This window comes from Rhinoderma darwinii, chromosome 4, assembly GCF_050947455.1.
Source record: "Rhinoderma darwinii isolate aRhiDar2 chromosome 4, aRhiDar2.hap1, whole genome shotgun sequence".
Classification (NCBI taxonomy): domain Eukaryota; kingdom Metazoa; phylum Chordata; class Amphibia; order Anura; family Rhinodermatidae; genus Rhinoderma; species Rhinoderma darwinii.
In genome coordinates this window covers 98,011,750-98,028,854 of record NC_134690.1, presented here as the reverse complement: position 1 = coordinate 98,028,854, position 17,105 = coordinate 98,011,750, and positions in this window count along the sequence as shown.

Sequence of the window (17,105 nt, the reverse complement as noted above, 5' to 3'; positions counted from 1 at the left end):
ACTAATCAATCTCTAGAACATTATTTAAGGTGTTTTATCTCTGACTGTCAATATGATTGGGTCTCATTCATTCCCCTCGCTGAATTTTCTCTTAATAACCGGGTCAGTAACTCGTCAGGGGTCTCCCCCTTTTTCTGTAATTTTGGGTTTAATCCACGGTTCTCCTCCGTTTCACCTGGTAGTTCCAACAATCCCGAGGTAGAGGTCGTTCATCGGGAACTGTGCACAGTCTGGGCCCAGGTTCAGAAGAACCTAAAGGCGTCCCAGAGTATACAAAAAACTCAGGCTGATAGAAAACGTTCTGCTAACCCCTTGTTTATGGTCGGGGATCTGGTGTGGTTATCGTCTAGGAACTTGCGTCTTAAGGTCCCGTCCAAGAAGTTTGCTCCCCGGTTTATTGGGCCGTATAAGGTCATTGAAGTCCTCAATCCTGTCTCCTTCCGGCTGGAGTTACCCCCATCTTTTCGGATACACGACGTGTTTCATGCCTCCCTCCTTAAACGCTGCTCCCCGTCCTTGGCTGCCTCGAGGAAACCTCCTGTTCCCGTTCTCACCCCTGAGGGGGTGGAATTCGAGGTGGCCAAGATTGTGGACAGCAAGATGGTCCAAGGCTCCCTCCAGTACCTGGTCCATTGGAGAGGATACGGGCCTGAGGAGAGGACTTGGGTACCCGCCCGGGATGTTCACGCTGGGGTATTGGTCAGGAAGTTCCACCTTCGTTTCCCCAGTAATTCAGGTCCACTTAGAAAGGGTCCGGTAGCCCCTCATAAAAGGGGGGGTACTGTAAAGGATCTGCCAGGCACAGCTTCAGGGTTAACTCCCATAGGTAATAAGTCTGCACCTGAATCTACGTCTCTGAGACTGACTCCATCTTCCACCACTCAGGATGGCAGGCTTAGGAGTGGGAGAGCCTATCGCAGCCTGGCCAGACGGAGCTAGCTCCCACCCTCTGTCTATTTATACCTGCCTTTCCTGTTCTTCCTTTGCTTGTGATTCTTTCCGTGTGGTTTCCTGGCCCAGCTACAGCTCCTAACTATTTGATCCTGCTCCATACTGACCCTGGCTTACTGACTACTCCCCTGCTCTGCGTTTTGTACCTCGTGCTCTCCTGGTTTGACTTGGCTCGTTCACCACTCTGGTTGCTCACGGGGTTGCCGTGGGCAACTGCCCCTTTCCCTTTGCTTGGTATTCCCTTGTATGTTTGTCTCGTGCACTTACTGAGCGTAGGGACCGCCGCCCAGTTGTACCCCGTCGCCTAGGGCGGGTCATTGCAAGTAGGCAGGGACAGAGTGGGGGGTAGATTAGGGCTCACTTGTTCGTTTCCCTACCCCCGTCGTTACAGTAGTTTAAGGCTGAGATTTGGCAATGTATTTCATTTAATGACTGATGCTGTATGGTGAGCCAGATCCCCTTCTTTTGGTCTTTTTAATATAGTTTTAGGCCGGGATATATGGACATGTTTTGTATTTGACATTATGCACCGTGGTTAATTGTTCTATGATAACATCAAAGTGAGTGTTTATATAAGTACACGCCTGTTGAATAATCAACTTGAATGAGCTGTACGATGATTGGAAGAATTACACCATGTGAGATTACACACCTGTTGTAACGGCAGGGGGGTAGGGAGACGGACAAGTGAGCCCTAATCTACCCGCCACTCTGTCCCTGCCTACTTGCAACGACCCGCCCTAGGCGACGGGGTACAACTGGGCGGCGGTCCCTGCGCTCAGTAAGTGCACGACAAACACGACAAACATACAAGGAACACAAGCAAGGAAAAGGGGCCGTTGCCCACGGCAACACCGTGAGCAACCAGAGTGGTGAACGAGCCGAGTCAAGCCAGGAGTGTGCGAGGTACAATACGAAAAGCAGAAGAGTAGTCGGTAAGCCAGGGTCGGTATGGAGCAGGATCAAAAATAGCAGGAGCTGTAGCTGGGCCAGGAACCACAAGGAAGGAAACCAAAGCAATAACAAGCACCGAGGGACAGGAAGTGCAGGCTTAAATAGACCGAGGGCGGGAGCTAGCTGAGTCTGGCCAGGTTACGATAGGCTCTCCCACTCCTAAGCCTGCCAGCCTGAATGGTGGAAGCAGGAGTCAGTCTCAGGGATGTATTCTCAGGTGCTGACTGATTAGTTCTGGGAGTTAACCCCGCAGTGCCTGGCAGATCCTTTACAGTACCCCCCCTTTTATGAGGGGCCACCGGACCCTTTCTAAGTGGACCTGGCTTACTGGGGAAACGCAGGTGGAACCTCCTGACCAATACCCCAGCGTGAACATCCCGGGCGGGTACCCAAGTCCTCTCCTCGGGCCCGTATCCTCTCCAATGGACCAGGTACTGGAGGGAGCCTTGGACCATCTTGCTGTCCACAATCCTGGCCACCTCGAATTCCACCCCCTCCGGGGTGAGGATGGGAACAGGAGGTCTCCTCGAGGGAGCCAAGGACGGGGAGCAGCGTTTGAGGAGGGAGGCATGAAACACGTCGTGTATCCGAAAAGACGGGGGTAACTCCAGCCGGAAGGAGACAGGATTGAGGACCTCAATGACCTTATACGGCCCAATAAACCGGGGAGCAAACTTCTTGGACGGAACCTTGAGACGCAAGTTCCTAGACGACAACCACACCAGATCCCCGACCATAAACAGGGGGTTAGCAGAACGTTTTTTATCAGCCTGAGTTTTTTGTACGCTCTGGGACACCTCTAGGTTTTTCTGAACCTGGGCCCAGACTGTGCACAGTTCCCGATGAACGACCTCTACCTCAGGATTGTTGGAACTACCAGGTGAAACGGAGGAGAACCGTGGATTAAACCCAAAATTACAAAAAAAAGGAGAGACCCCAGACGAGTTACTGACCCGGTTATTAAGGGAGAATTCGGCGAGGGGAATGAAAGAGACCCAATCAAATTGACAGTCAGAGACAAAACACCTTAAGTATTGTTCTAGAGACTGATTAGTCCTCTCCGTTTGGCCATTGGTTTCAGGATGGAAGGCAGAGGAGAAGGACAGATCAATCCCCAACTTCATACAGAAGGCTCTCCAAAACAATGAAACAAATTGTACCCCTCTGTCCGAAACAATATTGACAGGGACCCCATGGAGACGCAGGATGTGTTTGACAAACAAGGTAGCCAACGTTTTGGCGTTGGGTAGTTTCTTGAGGGGCACAAAGTGGCACATCTTACTGAAGCGGTCCACCACCACCCACACCACCGACTTGCCTTGGGATAGAGGCAAATCGGTGATAAAATCCATGGAGATATGTGTCCAAGGTCTCTGGGGAATGGGCAACGAACGCAGTAAGCCCGCTGGTCGGGACCTGGGAGTCTTGGACCTAGCACAAACCTCACAAGCGGCGACGTAGGCCTTAACGTCTTTAGGCAACCCAGGCCACCAATAATTTCTGGTAATGAGGTGTTTGGTACCCAGGATGCCTGGATGGCCAGATAGTGCGGAGTCATGATTTTCCCTAAGTACCCTTAGCCGGAATTGCAGGGGAACAAACAGCTTGTTCTCAGGAAGGTTCCCGGGAGCTGCACCTTGATCAGCAGCAATTTCAGAGACTAAATCAGAATCGATCGAGGAAATGATTATACCTGGAGGCAAAATACAAGCAGGATCTTCCTCCGAAGGAGGGCTGGCCATGAAGCTACGCGACAGTGCATCAGCCTTAATATTTTTAGACCCAGCCCTATAGGTAACCAAAAAATTGAATCTGGTAAAAAATAACGCCCATCGAGCTTGTCTCGGGTTTAGCCTCCGGGCAGATTCTAGGAACACAAGATTCTTGTGGTCGGTAAGGACCGTTACCTGGTGCCAGCCCCCTCCAGGAAGTGGCGCCACTCTTCAAATGCCCATTTAATGGCTAAGAGTTCGCGGTTGCCAATATCATAGTTACTTTCAGTTGGCGAAAACTTCCTGGAGAAGTAGGCACAGGGGCGGAGATGGGTGAGGGACCTGGTACCCTGGGACAAGACAGCCCCCACTCCCACCTCAGATGCGTCAACTTCCACGATAAATGGCTCCATTTGGTTGGGCTGAACCAGCACCGGGGCCGAGACAAAGCACTTCTTAAGGACCTCAAAAGCCTGGACAGCCTCAGGAGGCCAGTGGAGGAGATCAGCACCTTTGCGAGTGAGGTCCGTAAGGGGCTTAGCGATGACCGAGAAGTTAGCAATAAATCTCCTGTAATAATTAGCAAACCCCAAAAAACACTGTAACGCCTTCAGGGAGGCAGGTTGGACCCATTCCGCCACAGCCTGAACCTTGGCGGGGTCCATGCGGAATTCATGAGGAGTGAGGATTTGACCCAAAAATGGAATCTCCTGTACCCCAAACACACATTTTTCGGTTTTGGCAAACAGTTTATTTTCCCGAAGGACCTGGAGCACCTTCCTGACATGCTCCACGTGGGAGGACCAGTCCTTGGAAAACACCAGTATGTCATCAAGGTACACTACCAGAAAAATCCCCAGGTAATTTCTCAAAATCTCATTTATGAAATTCTGGAAGACCGCAGGGGCATTACACAACCCAAAGGGCATGACGAGGTATTCGAAATGGCCTTCGGGTGTGTTAAACGCAGTCTTCCACTCATCCCCCTCTTTGATGCGAATAAGGTTATACGCCCCCCGTAGATCCAATTTAGAAAACCATTGGGCCCCCTGAACCTGATTAAAGAGATCAGGAATCAAAGGAAGGGGATACTGGTTCCTTACCGTGACCTTATTCAGGCTACGGTAGTCAATGCATGGCCTAAGACCACCATCCTTCTTCCCCACGAAGAAGAAGCCAGCACCTACCGGAGAAGAAGAGGGACGAATGTAACCCTTGGCCAGGGATTCCTGGATATACACTCTCATAGCTTCACGTTCGGGACAAGAAAGATTAAATATCCTACCCTTAGGAAGCTTAGCTCCTGATACCAATTCAATAGCGCAATCGTATTCTCTATGAGGAGGTAACACTTCGGAGGCCTCCCTAGAGAAAACATCAGCGAAGTCCTGAACAAACTCGGGTAGCGTATTCGCCTCCTTAGGGGGAGAAATAGAATTAACAGAAAAACATGACGTACAACATTCATTACCCCATTTGGTTAGCTCCCCAGTATTCCAGTCAAACGTAGGATTATGCAACTGCAACCAGGGAAGACCTAGCACCAAATCGTACGATAATCCCTGCATCAACAGTACAGAGCATTGCTCCAAATGCATGGAGCCAACAAGGAGTTCAAAAACAGGGGTATGCTGTGTAAAATAACCATTAGCAAGAGGAGTGGCGTCGATACCCACTACCGGGACAGGTTTAGGCAAATCAATAAGAGGCATAGCAAGGGACATAGCAAATTCCACAGACATGATATTAGTAGAGGACCCTGAATCCACGAAAGCACTGCCGGTAGCAGACCTACCACCAAAAGAGACCTGAAAGGGAAGCAAGATCTTAGTACGTTTCATATTTACGGGAAATACCTGTGCGCCCAAGTGACCTCCCCGATGATCACTTAGACGCGGAAGTTCTCTGGCTGCAACCTTCCGCTTAGGACAGTTGTTCACTTGATGCTTGTCGTCCCCACAGTAGAAGCAGAGACCATTCTTCCTGCGGAATTCTCTACGTTGTTGGGGGGACACGGAGGCCCCGAGTTGCATAGGTATCTCTGAATCTTTCGGGGAGGAACGAAGCAACGGAGCTTCGGGAGGCATCATGGGGGAGTCGGAGGAGAAAACACATAAACGTTCACGTTGTCGTTCCCTGAGACGTCGGTCAAGTCGTATCGCTAAAGCCATAACCTGGTCTAGGGAGTCACAAGAGGGATAGCTAACTAGCAGGTCTTTCAGGGCATTCGACAGACCCAACCTAAACTGGCACCTTAAGGCAGGGTCATTCCACCGAGAAGCTACGCACCACTTCCGAAAGTCAGAGCAATACTCCTCAACAGGTCTCTTACCCTGACTTAAGGTCACCAGCTGACTCTCGGCAAAGGCAGTCCTGTCAGTCTCGTCATAAATAAGTCCGAGAGCAGAGAAGAAACAATCAACGGAGGAAAGTTCAGGGGCGTCAGGAGCCAAGGAGAAGGCCCACTCTTGGGGCCCTTCCTGGAGCCGGGACATAATTATACCCACCCGCTGGCTCTCAGAACCTGAGGAATGAGGCTTTAAACGAAAGTAAAGCCTACAACTCTCCCGAAAGGAGAGAAAAGTCCTCCGGTCCCCTGAGAACCGGTCGGGCAACTTGAGGTGGGGTTCAAGAGGTGCGGTGCGGGGAACTACCAGGGTAGCATCAGGTTGGTTGACCCTCTGAGCCAGGGCCTGGACCTGTAGGGAGAGACCCTGCATTTGCTGAGCCAGGGTCTCACGGGGATCCATAGTGGTGTCAGGGACCAGGGGTAGACTAGGTATGGGCTTGTTATTATGTAACGGCAGGGGGGTAGGGAGACGGACAAGTGAGCCCTAATCTACCCGCCACTCTGTCCCTGCCTACTTGCAACGACCCGCCCTAGGCGACGGGGTACAACTGGGCGGCGGTCCCTGCGCTCAGTAAGTGCACGACAAACACGACAAACATACAAGGAACACAAGCAAGGAAAAGGGGCCGTTGCCCACGGCAACACCGTGAGCAACCAGAGTGGTGAACGAGCCGAGTCAAGCCAGGAGTGTGCGAGGTACAATACGAAAAGCAGAAGAGTAGTCGGTAAGCCAGGGTCGGTATGGAGCAGGATCAAAAATAGCAGGAGCTGTAGCTGGGCCAGGAACCACAAGGAAGGAAACCAAAGCAATAACAAGCACCGAGGGACAGGAAGTGCAGGCTTAAATAGACCGAGGGCGGGAGCTAGCTGAGTCTGGCCAGGTTACGATAGGCTCTCCCACTCCTAAGCCTGCCAGCCTGAATGGTGGAAGCAGGAGTCAGTCTCAGGGATGTATTCTCAGGTGCTGACTGATTAGTTCTGGGAGTTAACCCCGCAGTGCCTGGCAGATCCTTTACACCTGTATATTTAAGAGGATGTTTTTAGACACATTTGTTAGGCTTGAGAAAGACCCTTCACACACTAAGGGTCGTAACGTTGCCTGCTTTATGCCGATACTTTGACAAAATTCTACCTTTTGATTCTATTCCTGGCTATACCTCTACCTTCTGACGAATAAGTAAAGAAAATCAAAATATCAAATATTCCAAGAAGACCGGTAAAGTTTTGAGAGGGAGGATGGGAAACGTCAATCCAGCAGTTCTAAAGGTTAGGAGGTAACAACTCCCGACCCCAGGACTACTTTTTTTTTATAGCTGAACCTGAGGGTCTGTGGATATACACAATCCAATTACCCTATTGTTACTGGGCAGAGGAAAAACCTTCGGCAACTTAGTCACTTGGATCAAAAGTCTTGACCCAATCAGCTGCTGTTCTGAACTTGGTCAAAACTTCCCACTATTAAGTTGGAAAATAACTTAAATTCCTGCAAAAATTTAATTACTTAAAGAAGTATCCTCTATGGTAACTAAAATCCTATGGGGGTCCCTCCTTATGGTCCAGGATCCCACCATAATGTCTCCTACAGTCCATTATTTGTCTTCCTAATTTCATATGCTGAAATCTGCAATCAGTTCGAGCTACAGGTTAAAATTGTGTTCAATGTTTTACCCTTCTATATTGTTCATGCTAAATTCCAAGAAATGAAGAAGATGATGTTAAACCGAAAGTTCAACAGGGAGCATAAAGGCAGCCGAGACAACTCCTACAAGTATTAGTTGCCAACACATACCCCATAGCTAATTCAATTTTAGGATGAATGCAAGTAAAATGTACTGATACAATAAAGCTATAGTATTATAATGTATGTACAAGGGGTTAATAAACAGTTTTCTATTGATCACATATGATAGGATTTTGGAGTAAGGCTGACATAATAAACAGGCATATGTATATATTTCATGCACACGTACCTAGCATGTAATCAGAATTTGTTACATATGGTATGTATATCATCTTTTTCCTGGCTGTTCTAATTAACACAGAGTTCATAGGTTCAACCAATAGAATACAGTCGCAGGACGCCTAAGAAACCTCTGCTAATAGTTAGAGCTGTATAAACCTCAACTGTCTTAAGAAAGAGATTTATTATACAAAGGGATTTTACAGTATAAGACAGAAAAAGCAATTCGCATAAAGGCACACGTATCAAAAATGTCGAAGGGAAAAAGGCGGCTATAATAACAGTCAAAGTTGACAAAATTAAAATGAGTTGATTTCAGCAAAACAGATAACTTTTCAAGGCAGACAGTATTTCAGTCCAAAAATCAGAACAGTTCTTAACTAAATCTGAGAAAAAATTCTTAGCCCAATAGTTATTGAATATGGAAAGAAGATATAGAGTATAGGACACCCGGAGAAATAAGTATGATGCAATATAGCCCTACGGTAAAGTTAAAACTATCCTCGCTTCCTTATTTAGTAATCGTCATTTGAGAGTGTGGTCTGAAAGGATGACATAATGTTAATACTGTATATACTGCCACTAATTACAAATTAATATGAACCTTCCTCTATTGCATTATGGGGGCTTTTGATATACCAATGATCTTCAAGTATCTCTAAATCAAGAAGTATTCCCATCTTATAAGATGATGGCAAATGGCAAGGATATGCCAGCACTTTATCACTGGTGGGGGTCTGACCTTTGAGACCCCCGCCAAATCTTAGAATGAAGAGGCCGTAGCTCTGATTTCGCAAGGCATCCCCTTTAGTGTTTTTCCGTACACAGCAGAGGCCCGGCCACCCATTGTGCAGGGAACTCCAACACAGCTCCATTGAAGTGAATAGGGAGAGCTGCAGTTCCCTGTAACCAGGGTAGCCAGAAGTGCTGCAGAGAAAGTGTATTCTTCATTCTCAGGATCAGTGGGGGTGCCATAGTTCAGATCACAAGGTGAAGGCTGGGGGCAAAAGTCATGACAAGCTCAACAAAAAGTGCAGATTTGCGGAATAATCACATGGTGGCTCAGTGTTCGGCCACTGTGTATGTCCCTACCCTGAGACCCTGGGGTTGACTGTTCTGTCTTTAACTACAAAACAAAGGAACTATACAACCCATTGAAATATGTACTACATATCCCTGAATTTTATTTTACATCTACAACTACTATGTACATTGTGTTTTAAATTATCTTACTACTGTGACAGACCATGTGGAGAGTTTGTGGATGGGGTCTATATTTCCCCAAGATTTCTGTCTTCTGCTATCTGAAAACAACCAGGAAAAAAATCTGCAGAGAATGTGGTTCTCCCTCTGCAATAGGTTTTATCTAAAACCTGGAAAAGGGCCTGGTTGTTGGAGTGGGGAGAGATGGGTGGGTCCCCACTCCATCCACACAGTCCTGGTCTTGGGCTGTCTAGCTATTAATCAGGGGTCAGGTGTGATAGCCCTTTAAAAAGGCTGCAGTTTAGTCACACTCTCTCTAAGCCTTGGGAGAGGAGCTTGTGAGAGCAAACCGACTGCGTTCATAACAGGTTGTATGGTCTGCATGGTTTATGGTGCCAGGCATTAGGCCTGCACTGTGTTAGTTAGGATACCTGACTGTATAGTTAGTGCCGGACAGGAATAGAGTTTTCTTTTTGTTTGTTTTCTTTTTATTCATGTACAACCTGTAAATAAAACTGGCTGAGGCCAGTAGTAACACAAAAAAATAAAAAAAATAAACTCTATGCCTGTCCGGCACTAACTATAGTCAGGTATCCTAACTAACACAGTGCAGGCATAATGCCTGGCACCATAAACCATGCAGACCATACAACCTGTTATGAATGCAGTCGGTTTTCTCTCACAAGCTCCTCTCCCAAGGCTGAGAGAGAGTGTGACTGAACTGCAACCTTTTTAAAGGGCTATCACACCTGACCCCTGATTAATAGCTAGACAGCCCAAGACCAGGACTGTGTGGATGGAGTGGGGACCCACCCATCTCTCCCCACTCCAACAACCAGGCTCTTTTCCAGGTTTTAGATAAAACCTATTGCAGAGGGAGAACCACATTCTCTGCAGATTTTTTTCCTGGTTGTTTTCAGATAGCAGAAGACAGAAATCTTGGGGAAATATAGACCCCATCCACAACCTCTCCACATGGTCTGTCACACTACATTAACATTTGTTTCTTCTAATTCTTTCTTTAGAACTTAGTATTACAAGTATTAATAATGGGTTTTACAGTCACTGCAGTAATTTAAAGAAGACCAATAATTTGAAAGCCAAAATGACTCAGTCAGCACAGTGGCTTAGAGCCTGATTCACATCAGCGTTGCTTTCCGTTGAGGGCTTCCATTGGAGCTTTCGTCGGGGGAACCCTTAAACAGAAAGTCAAATGGAAAACTTAGCTTCCGTTTGCATCACCATTGATTTCAATGGTGACGGATCTGGTGAAAACGGTTTCCATTTGTCTCCGTTGGGAAAGGGTTTCATTGTTTTGATGGAATCAATAGCGCAATCGACTGCGCTATTGATACTGTAAAAAAAATTAACCCTTTCACAACGGCGACAAACGGAAACCATTAGCAAAGTTTCTGTCACCATTGAGATTGGTGATGATGCAAACGGAAGCTAAGGTTTCCGTTTGACTTTCCGTCGGGGGCGGATAATAATGAGGGCAATCTGGGCAAGTGCCTGAGGTCCGAGGCTGAAAGGGGGCCCAGTAAACCTTAGGACGCGGATACTATTGATTACTATTGCACTGGCAAAACGGGAACCATCAGTTCCCACCTCCCCATTCAGCGCTTTAACAATGACTCGGTCGGCGCGATAATGTCGTCACGCCCGACTGTGCCGTTACCCCCGGGTGATGCTGCCTGGTTACTGACCAGTGCTATGTTGCTGGAGGAGAGCGCAGGAATGGGGACAGGTGAGAATGGTTTTTTTTTTTTTCCGTGGGCAGCGTTGCGGGCGCTATCTACACTGGCCAATATCTACACTGTTCAATATCTACAGAGGGCATTGGGACTGGAATTGCCTACAGAGGGCATTGTGACTGGCACTATCTACAGAGGGAATTTTGACCGGCATTATCTACAACAGGCATTGTGTCTGGCACTATCTACAGAGGGCATTGTGACTGGCGCTATCTACAGAGGGCATTGTGACTGTCATTATCTACAGAGGGCATTATGACTGGCGCTATCTACAAGGGGCATTGTGACTGGCATTATCTACAGAGGGAATTATGACTTGCGCTATCTACAGGGGGCATTGTGACTAGTGCTATCTACAGGGGATATTGTGACTGGCACTATCTACAGGGGGCATTGTGAGTGTGTGTGGTGTTTTACTTTACAGTGTTTGACACAATTTAATACATAATACAGAGTATGGTGCTATTATATTCAGGGGCACGGTGTATAGTACTATTGTATTCAGTGGCGCAGTGTGTGATACTATTTTATTCAGAAACACAGTGTGTGATACTATTATATTCAGGAGCACAGTGTATAGTACTATTATATTCAGGAGCACAGTGTATAGTACTATTATATTCCGGAGCACAGTGTATAGTACTATTATATTCAGGAGCACAGTGTATAGTACTATTATATTCAGGAGCACAGTGTATACTGTAGTACTATTATATTCAGGAGCACAGTGTATAGTACTATTATATTCAGGAGCACAGTGTATAGTACTATTATAATCGGCAAAGTGTATGGTACTATTATATTCAGGGGCACAGTGTAAAGTACTATTATATTCAGGAGCACAGTGTAAGGTAATATAATCGGGCACAGTGTATGGTACTATTATATTCAGGGGCACATTGTATAATACTATTATAATCGGGCACAGTGTATGGTACTATTATATTCAGGGGCACAGTGTATAGTACTATTATATTCAGGGGCACAGTGTGTAGCACTATTATATTTAGGGGCACAGTGTATGCTACTATTATATTCAGCGGCATAGAGTGTGGCACCATGAGAATTTTATCTTCGTTTATAGGTGAACAAATGTTGGAAAAGAGAGGAGCCGAAGACATCTGAGCGGCAAACTCTGCAGAAATGGGCTGTGGTCAGGAGAAGTCATCATAGAGATCTGGACCAGATGGAGAAGAAAAGAGAAAAGGAATCTGAGGCGTCACCTGTGAGACACTCAATGTAAATGTTTATTCTCCCTATGACTGATCAGTACTGTAGTCACTGTATGATCTGCAGCGAGATGATGGTTGTATCGTGTTTTTTGTTTTTGTGAAACAATGACTCCCAGCATATCTTAACCATTGTTCTGGCTATACTGGGAGCTGTCGTTTTATGTCATACATATTTATGTGGCAGGAGCTAAACTGAATTTGCAAACAATCTCCATACGGAGTTGTATTTTGCTGGTGTTCAATATATGTACTAAGCTTGGTTCTGGTGTTGTATATATGTACTGAGCTTGGTTCTAGTGATGTATATATGTATTGAGCTTTGTTCTAGTGCTGTATTTATGTACACAGCTTTGTTCTGGTGCTGTGTTTATGTGCTGAGCTTGGTTATGGTGTTTTACTTATATACTGAGCTTGGTTCTGGGGCTATATATATGTACTGAGCTTTGTTCCGGTGCTGTATTTATGTACTGATCTTGGTTCTGGTATTGTATTTATGTACTGAGCTTTGTCCTGGTGCGGTATGTATGTACTGATCTTGGTTCTGGTGTTGTATATATGTACTAAGCTATGTTCTAGTGCTGTACATATGTATTGAGCTTTGTTCTGGTGCTGTATTTATGTGCAGAGCTTGGTTCTGGTGCTGTGTTTATGTACTGAGCTTGGTTTTGGTGTTGTATTTATATATTGAGCTTGGTTCTGGGGCTGCATATATGTACCAATCTTTGTTCTGGTGTTGTATTTATGTACTGAGTTTGGTTCTGCCATTGTATTTATATGCTGAGCTTGGTTCTGGTATTGTATATTTGTACTGAGCTTTGTTCTGGTGCTGTATATGTGTACTGAGCTTGGTTCTGGGGCTGTATATATGTACTAAGCTTGGTTCTGGGGCTGTATCTATTTACCTTATCTTAAGGTGAAATTAGATGTTAAATATATACAGTGAAAACTAAACCTAAAAAACCATGGAGGAATCTCAGTTTTTACAATTTACCCATTATATGGTTCTTTAAATGGTGCTAAAAAAAAACAACAACGCCTCCCGCAAAAAATAATTCTTCACATGCCACTCCATTGACGTAAAAATAAAAAACGTATGGATCTGGGAAGGCGGTGAATGAAAATTAAAAAATTAAAAAATGGCTTGGACTTTAATGGGTTAAACAACAGAGAATGGTCCTTTATATTTACGCCCAACAAAAAAAAAAATTCCGGAAACCACTAACAATTTAAAGCTCTCGACCTCTTTAGTGTCTCAGTATTCTGCTTTCTCTCTTCAGTATGGCTCAAAACCGTGCCAGATCTGTGGCCGCCTAATCTGAAATCTTCAAATATACGGTACAGTGTCTTCAGAATTCTGTCTTCAGAGTTCGGGGGGGGGCCCAGACTTGAAATAGTTCCTGGGGCCAATTGTACCCTTAATCCGCCCCTGCTTTCCGTTGAGGGGTTTCTCCAACAGAAAGCTCAGACAGAACCCCTCAACGGAAAGCAACGACAATTTCCGTACAGCACTTCAAAATATGATGGCATTGTATAGGTAACATAAATAATAAAATAAAAAGGACATATCTGCTCTCCTGATATTACAGTTTTAGTGAATACTTGTATTCCCTATAAAATATTCCTAGAACTCTGCATTGCGCCGTTCCTCTGCTATACATCCTAGAAATTTAAAAATAAATTGACAGCTTGGTGTTACCATTGCTCTTGTCAAAACACACCCCATTTGGTGGCACCCAGTTGTAAATTTATTCATAAATTTGTAGGAGGAATAACAGAGGAACGGTACAACGCAGAGTTCTAAGAATAGATGCTCCAGAATTTTATGGGGAATACAAATATTTACTAAAACAGACATGTGCAGACAGATCCTCTTTAATGAAGTTCTTGTTTAGAAAAATCTTGTTAGTAATATAGGCTGAGGAATTAAATGGCATGGCTGATTTTATCTTTTAGTTTTGTCAGCACAGCGCCAATCTTTTTTTGAATTGAACATCTAAGTGATTTGCAACAGATATATTGCTAGGGATATACTACTTAAATTCGATTTCCAGGCAGCATGTCCCTAGCAATCCCTCTGTCTTAGGCCCCATTCACACGAGCGTGAATGCCGTCCGTGTGCTGCGCATGGAAATCACTTGCAGCACACGGACCCATTGATTTCAATGGGGCCATTCACACATGCGTGAGTTTTCACGCAGCGAGAGTCCGCTGCGTGAAACTCACTGCATGTCCTATATTGATGCGTTTTCACGCACCTACGCGCCCATTGAAGTCTATGGGTGCGTGAAAACCACGCACTGCACACGGATGCACATCCGTGTGCGTAGAGTGCTTTGCGCATCTATTCGATTGAAAAAAAAGAAAAAAAGAAAATGTGCTTTGCGAGTGCGTGAATAACGCATGCCACTCGCAAAGCACACTGATGCATAACGCAACACACACACAGACCAGATTCACGTGCGTTTTTCACACGCGTCAATCTGATACGCTCGTGTGAATGAGGCCTTTTCATACACAGTCCTTCAGCTCAAGGCCAAATTGACTAAGCTGTGTACAAGAAGAAGTAAGACCGGGTTGAAATAATAAAAACATGCATTTCTCGATCTCTTACCCTCGTATTATTAAAATGTTTGTAAAAATACATTTAGGTTTGATGCCAATATATCATCTCATCTTTTAGGACAGTCCACCTCTATCTATGTATGTACCCCATTGGTAGACATATTGGGGCAGATTTATCAATGTCATATTTATGAAGTCCCTGCACCCCTTTTTTTCAACACATACAAATGTATTGGAAAAGGAGGACAGGGCTTAAAAAAAATCTTAGCTCTACTCAAAAAATTGTCGTGAAACGAAACCAGGTTCAACTGTCTGTCCAGCTTGCGATAATGGCACACCGTTCATATGGTACACCGGTATTAATACATTTTCCCTAATGTCTAGTTTATAATGGCAACATATTCAATATCAATAAATAAATGGGAAGTAAAACATATGTAATTGCCATACAAAACATGCCCATGGGCCTTCAGCTACATTTTTACAAATGTGACAATATGCTATGACATCCTATAGTAGATTGAAGTTAAACTATATTACAAAAAAGGCTTTATAACCGGTTTTCTTTTAAATATATAATGCTAAAAGACACTGTGGGATGCCAGCCCTGACTATCTTCTGCACCTAAACCTATTTCCATAAAGATGATGGGGCTTTTCATACTCCCTGCTCCCGTTATCTAAATAGCTGCATTTTTGAGAAATAATATGCTCTGCGTTTGCTAAAAAATTGATGAAACCATCAAATTCCCATCATCCATGTAACAACCTCGAGGACTACTATAATGTGTTCCTGCTTCTCCAGTGTGTTTTATTACTTTAATCTTTTGCCCAGTCTTTACTTATTCCTTACCACCACTCATTCCTCAGTCAGCAAAATGGTAGAAACTTCAAATGACCTAATAGAATAAAAGACTTCTAAGACCTAAGAAAACCGAGGTTATTTGCCGCTCCTAAAGTAACCTCTGTGCGCAGTTTCACAGCTGTTCTGGCAACGTATTGGTTAAATCCCCCCCCCCCCCCCTAAAAAAAAAAAAGACAGAGCAACAGATTGATTGAAAAAGCAGCATGTGAACCAGGAAGTATTTTCCATGCTTTTGGCTGATTATTCCCCAAGGTTATGAAAATAACCATGTGAAACCTAAGCTACGCCTCAGCTAATAATTGTTATTGACATAGTAGAGGTACAGGTACCACTGTTATAATACAATGACTGTAAAAATAATAAGAATAAAAAAACAAACAAAAAAAAAAGGTGAAAATTCGATGTCATATGTCTCTCAGGGTTCTGGGTTGTTCAGATAATACAAAAAGGGAAATAAAGATACAAGGAAGGTCGCGGGTGGGATATTATTTCTTTTTCGCTCAAGACAAGTTGTTCTCTCTTCACCCCTTGGAGTTATTTTCTCACACAGTTGCTGTTATTATGCCTATAATTTTCTGGCTGCCCATTGCTCCCTTTGAATGCCAGATTATATTACTACCTAATTTTACTCTACAGGATAGGAGATGGAAAATAATCTTTTATGTATTTCAACCATACAATACTAACAATATGTAACATATAACAGGGGGGGGGGGATGTGAGGTGGTCATTGTTGATCTGGCTAGTTACTTACATATAGATTTTACATAAACTACAAAGATGTATGTACAGTATGTTGGGTATGATAGAGGTATGCTTTGTATACTATTATAATATATACCTATATACAGGGGAGTAGCTAGGGGGGAAGGCGGGGCATGTGCCCTGGGCGCAACTTAGACGGGGGCACCAGCACCACCCCCTCCTGCACTATAATTGTACCTGCGTCTATAGGACACAGGTACAATTAGAAGCAATAAATGGCCGAGTACGTTCCGTGCCCGGCCATTCAGCCCTTTTCTACAAGTGAAGCGGTATCGCTCTTCCGTCGTTGAAAGGCGCTGACTGACAGGGAAAGTCACTCTGCCCAGCCAATCAGCGCCTTTTATAGACGCTTCGTTCAACCCCAGGAGACCTGCGCCAAAGAGAGCAGGTCTCCATTGCTGCCGGTCGGCGTGGGAACGGGATTAAGGTGAGTTTGAATAGTTTGTTATTTTATTGTAATAAAAAAGTGTGTGGCTTTATCTACAAGGGGGGCTTTATCTACGGTGTAGCTTTATCTACAGGGGGGCTTTATCTACAGGGGGCTTTATCTACGGCAGTGCTTTATCTATAGGGGGGCTTTATCTACGGGGGTGGATTTATCTACAGGGCGGCTTTATCTACAGGGGGGGCTTTATCTACTGGGGGATTTATCTACAAGGGGGCTTTATCTATGGGGGGCTCTATCTATAGGGGGGGACTATCTATGGCGCACCATATACAGGGGTGGGCTATATCTACAAGGGGCTATATACAAGGGTGGGTTATCTATGGAGCGCTATATACAGGGGTGGGCTATAT